The sequence below is a fragment of the Oreochromis niloticus genome, unplaced genomic scaffold (assembly GCF_001858045.2).
Source record: "Oreochromis niloticus isolate F11D_XX unplaced genomic scaffold, O_niloticus_UMD_NMBU tig00002624_pilon, whole genome shotgun sequence".
Classification (NCBI taxonomy): Eukaryota; Metazoa; Chordata; class Actinopteri; order Cichliformes; family Cichlidae; genus Oreochromis; species Oreochromis niloticus.
The window spans coordinates 30,061-35,470 of record NW_020327679.1 but is presented as its reverse complement, the minus strand read 5'-3'; the positions used below and the strand labels follow the sequence as shown (position 1 = coordinate 35,470).

At 36.9% G+C, this 5,410-nt stretch overlaps 1 long non-coding RNA gene across 1 annotated transcript; it reads left to right on the top strand.

Moving 5' to 3' along the window:
* Window positions 1-2,821: 2,821 nt before the first annotated feature.
* Window positions 2,822-4,741, top strand: LOC109200747 (uncharacterized). Its single transcript, XR_002060882.2, has 3 exons — window positions 2,822-3,347; window positions 3,486-3,505; window positions 3,594-4,741. It is a non-coding gene; the product is annotated as an uncharacterized LOC109200747 (long non-coding RNA).
* The last annotated feature ends 669 nt before the right edge of the window (window positions 4,742-5,410 follow it).

The following is a 5,410-nucleotide window of genomic DNA, read 5'->3' as shown; positions in this document are numbered from 1 at the left end:
ACCGCCTACTGGTGTTGGCCAGAGATGGCGCGATATGGCAGCCTCGCTTCTGTCAGTCTGCCCCAGGGCAGCTGTGGCTGCAACTGTAGCTTGCCTCCACCAGCGTTTGAATGTGAGAGTGAATGAATAGTAGAATTGTAAAGCGCTTTGGGTGCCTAGAAAAGCACTATATAAATGCAATTCATTATTATTACAACTCCCCTTTGCTTTAGCTCTCTGATTCTCCCACTGACATGAGGGTTTATAATGTTTTCCATGTTTTCCAGATGAAGCCTGTTTGCCTTTGTGTGTCTGCATTTGGGCCCTCTACTCTCTACACCACATGGTCTGTCAGTAACTAGAAATAACCTTTACCCACTGATGTTTTTCCCCCTCCGATCGGTCTGCTTCCAACAGTAAGCATGCATCATCATTGTCCTGTTTTGTCCTCACGTCCCTGGTTTCCCGCAGTTAAGTAATTGTTTGTTCTTCTGTTGCAGTTTTCCCACGGTCCCGATCACGGTTTCTCTTGGCACTCATCTCCATTATTGCTCCCGGTTCCTCTGGCCTGAGTTATACTTTCACTTTCTTAGTTTGCTCTTGTCTCCTAGCAAGAGAAATAAACTTTGTACATAGTTTGTTGCAAAGTTGTGTTGAGTCTGTTTTGGTTCCAGTCTTCATGAGAACCTTGGTTCATGACACCAAAAACCATCACTTATGTCTTCTGTTCATTAAAATGTAAAAATTTCAAAGCCATCTAGGCCCTTATTTCATCAAGACATCTGAGCAGAAGGTCTACTGAGTTCCATTTATGTTTTTTAAGAGGTAAATAAATCTGTGAGTCATCTGCATAACAATGAGAAGAAATCCAATGTTTCCCGAAAATACCCATATGGAAAAGATATATATAAATCTAAAGTTTGTATCTGTCTTGTGTGAAACTTGTATGAAAAGCAAACAAGAGTGAAAACAGATATAAGATCCCTTGAAAAATTATATAAATGAAACTTGTATGTTTTGGATACTTACTAAAACAATATATGAAAGTGGCCACTTTTATGAGTAAATCATATAAGCCTTATATGATTCACTATATGAAGTAGGCCAAGTCTGATGCAAGTTTTTTATAAGTTTTTTCTATTTCTTCTCCATACGGGTAGAGCCAAAGGGTAGCAAATATAGAGAGAAAAGACGGGGCCTAAAACTGAACCCTGTAGGACCCCACATTGGAAAGAAGCAGCAGAGGATACAAACTCACCAAGTTTCACAGAGAAAGTTCACTCTGAACTCTGAAGATCTGAACTACTGCAGTGCAGTATTCCTGACACCCATCAACTGCTCTAAATGAGAAATTAAAAGGTTATTATCCACTGTATCAAAGGCAGCAGTTAAATCTAAAAGCACAATAACAACACAGTCACCTGAATTAGTTGCTAAAAATACTGATTAAAAACTCTTAAAAGCGCAGTTGTAAAGCTACTATGTAAAGCTTTAAAACCAGATTGAAAAACCTCTAAAATACCATGTTCTTCTAAAAAGGACATAAATTGCTTGTAAACTACCTTTTCAAGAATTTTTTGAGATAAAAGGCAGTTTGGAAATAAACCTATAATTTAGAGTAATATGAGGATCAAGAGCAGGTTTCTTGAGTTGGAGCTCCAAAGATTCCTAGGCTTCACAAACTTCTATCAGTTGTTCATCAGTGACTTTAGCAGTGGTAACCCCTCTCACTCAACTAACATCCCCCAAAGTGTCTTTTCTTTGGTCTCCCTCTGCTCAACAGGCAGTGGAGTGTGGGTGTGGGTGGAGTACACCCACAATTCCAATATGCCAGCGGCCACTGGAGTTTCTACATTTGGGATGTCCCTGGTATACCAATCTTCTCTTCTGTCCATCACGGAGGGAGAACTGGCCGTACCCTCCATGCTGCATCACATGCGCCACTGCCGTCATGCATGGTGGACCACACGAGTACCCCTTCTCAAGACAGTGGAACAGTCTTGAGAAGGGGTGTTCAGGCTCCTGTCTACCGAGTCAGTAAGAAGGTTTGTCTCTCCTCCAAATACATTCCTTTATGAACTGAATATAAAAACCTAACACACCAGTTGGCTCCTTTGAAATTCAGTCCATTATCAATCCTGTTAGTGTTCATTTGAACCTGCCTTGCAACATGAGGGTTTATAATGTTTTCCATGTTTCCCAGATGAAGTCTGTTTGCCTTTGTGTGTCTGCATTTGGGCCCTCTACTCTCTACACCACATGGTCTGTCAGTAACTAGAAATAACCTTACTCAGTGGTGAGCTGAAATGTTCTATTTTAAATCTGACATCTTTTTTTATACTTTTAATGTATATTATAATGCTTCTAATTACATAGAAACACATACAGTTTTTTCTTTGCACCCATAGGTACCACTTTAACCAACTCCTTTTAGCTCAGAGGGCTGAGGGTCTGATAAACTTATGTTACAGCAAGGCATAAAACCTGTCTGTCCATTCATTCACAGTCCACATGAATCGCTACTCTGCTTTTAGTATTGGTCAAAATTCAGTCAATCAGTTCACTCAAATGCCTGATTAGTCTTTGCCCATGTTGTGTTCAAGTTAAAGATCAAGGTCACATTTGTAGTTTTTAACTACAAATGAATTACTAGCCTAATGATGCTCTGGTTTCTTTGTTTTTGCACAAGTGCGAGGACTTGTAGCAGCATGTCAGGACATCCTAACAAACAAACTGTCTGTTACACAAGAGAAAAAACATCCCCAGCTGGTTTAGCAACTTGTGTGCGTGTGTGTGTTGTTTCCACTTGTCACATCATTCATATGAACAATGAATTCTTATTTGATGATCTGATGAACAGAAACCAAAACTGATTAAACCAGTATTGCCTGTCAAACATGTTTTTACTATGAAGAGGTTTCTGTTGTTTTCATCCAGTTTTACTTTTTTGTTAAATGGTAGAGAACAAGGGTTTACTTGATATACACTTATTTCAGATTCATGTTGACTGCTTGTGTCAAAACTATAGGGTAAGAAACGCATTTTTTTAAATGGAAAACAAGAGTTGGAGTTTGATTTTGTGATTTGAGTCATCACATGCAAGAAGAACAGAAGCTACACTTTAGCTTTTTTTTCTTGCTTTTTTTCTTTTTCTTTTTTAAAAAAGCTAATTAATCACTACTTATTTTTAAAAATGAGCAACTTACACATTTGTGTGTCTTTGTTCATTTGTTTACCCCGCCATGCACTGCACAGTGATACACCCGGTAATGTGACACTATCACGTCAAAGAATATAGGTAGGAGGGAATAGTTTGACTAAAGTGGAAGGGTTTACTTTACAGTTTCATTTACTGTGCATTTACAATGGTGAGTTGCTGGTTTTAAGTATTCTTTTTTCATTCATATTTTTAACAATTGTCTTCATATGTAATTTCTGCATTGCTTTTTGTGTGTCGTTACTGAAATATGTAATTTTGTAATGTGTTTTATTTCTCATTACTTTAGACTGCTCGAGAGAATGACAGGTGAATTATCTATTAACTTTCTTAACAGTTTATCAGTGCAATATGCTTTTTTAGTATAAAACAAATGAACTGTTGTTAATTATTTTAGAACACAACACGAAGAAACAGAAGAACATTTCTTCAAGTCGAACGCTGTAAAAATGACTTGTGAAATGTCGAACCTGAGCAGAGAGATTCAAGAAGACACTAGTGCACTGATTGATGAGGTATTTTATCTGATGGTGACATAATGTACTGTCAGGATGTTTAGAACACACTGTTTTTATACCGGATGGAAAATTCTTTCTCTTTGTGAGCATCTGTTTTCTGGGAAAAATCTTGGAAGATTTTTCTCCAGAGGACATCATAGCTGACGAGGAGATGTTGGAAAACTTAAAAACATACTATCCCAGGCCTTTTCGATGCTATCAGGCTCATCTTCCCAGGCGGAGTCCGTTCTCCTGTGTGCTTGACATGGTAAGAAAATATTACTGCTACTTTCATTCTGTAATGATACATTTTCACTCAAAATTCATTTATAAAATTGTCATTATTATTTATTGTCATTATTATTCAGCTCCAAACAGAAGGTTTACACAGACTACGAGCCAGGCCATTTATTTAGACTTTGTAAAAGTCTAAATATTTAGACTTTGTAAAAGTCCCAAAACAAAGCTAAAGGATCGAGTATTGATCTTACATTCTTCTGGACAAAATAACAACTCCTTTGCCATTTAAGGAAGAGGGTTTAGCTAACAACTCTGGAAAAATTGGAGAGCTGTTTATACTGAGAAGTGGGAAACTCCTGGAATCAGCAGGTACAAGGTCAAAACGCACTGTACGAATGGGCCAAAAAATCACACCTTAACAATGCATGTGACTAGTTTCTCCATACTGGAGGTGTCTTGAAACTGTTGTAACCAACAAAGGCTTTTGTACAAAGTATTAAATAAATTTCAGTAAGCATGTTCAATACTTTTTCCCTGTGTCATTTATCATTATTAACATAATTTATGGACATCTATACTTTGGTTTCTTTGCATGTGTGATTTAGATGGGTTGTTACCAACCTCTGGTGAGAATTACAATACTACAATATGTAGCCGATTTGATGACCTTAAATTAAGTTTGCAAATAGACTAACATTTGAATTTGTTTGTTATATTTAATCAAAACTCTCAGACCCACTGAGGCTACAGCAGAAAATATAAAACCTAAAACTGTATTTTAAACATTAATTTAATCAAGCATTTATAACTCGATCATCGTTTTAATGACAGGGTTGTGTTACACAGCCTGCATTTTTGCTAGTTTTCTTTCCTGCCTTCAAATAAAGTAAGCTTTATTAATATAAATTTTGTAACTCTTTTTCTGGTCTTAGTGACCAAAGCATTTAAAATGCCAACTAATCAATTTCCTCTCACACTGTTTCTTTTTAAGACCAGTTTTGCCATAGCAAATCATTTCAGCTTGAAGTTGAAACTTGTGGGTATGACACAATCTAACAAAGGTTGTCAGACTATTAGTTTCATTTCACGATAACTGTGGTAAAAAAAATATTGACAGTATTAAAAAAATAGCAATAGCTTTGGACATTTGGAAAAAGAATTGTAACATCAATATCTGTAACCATTTCCAGAACGTCCTGCAGAAAAATCCTGAGAATGAAGAACAAATAAAGTAGCGTCTACAATATTTTATTAAAAGCTTGGACCCAAATTATCTGGTATCATCCACCTATCTGTATTCCTCAGAACAATAACAGTTCTGCCAGGTACTAAGGAGTCTCCATGCCTACCAAAGGTCGTGACTTGGGGCACATTGTGATTGCTTCCTCCTGTCTTAACAATTGGCACGAATATGTATCTGGAGCAGTGATGACCTATTATCCAGAAATTCTCAAAAATAATTACTTTGATGGAAACT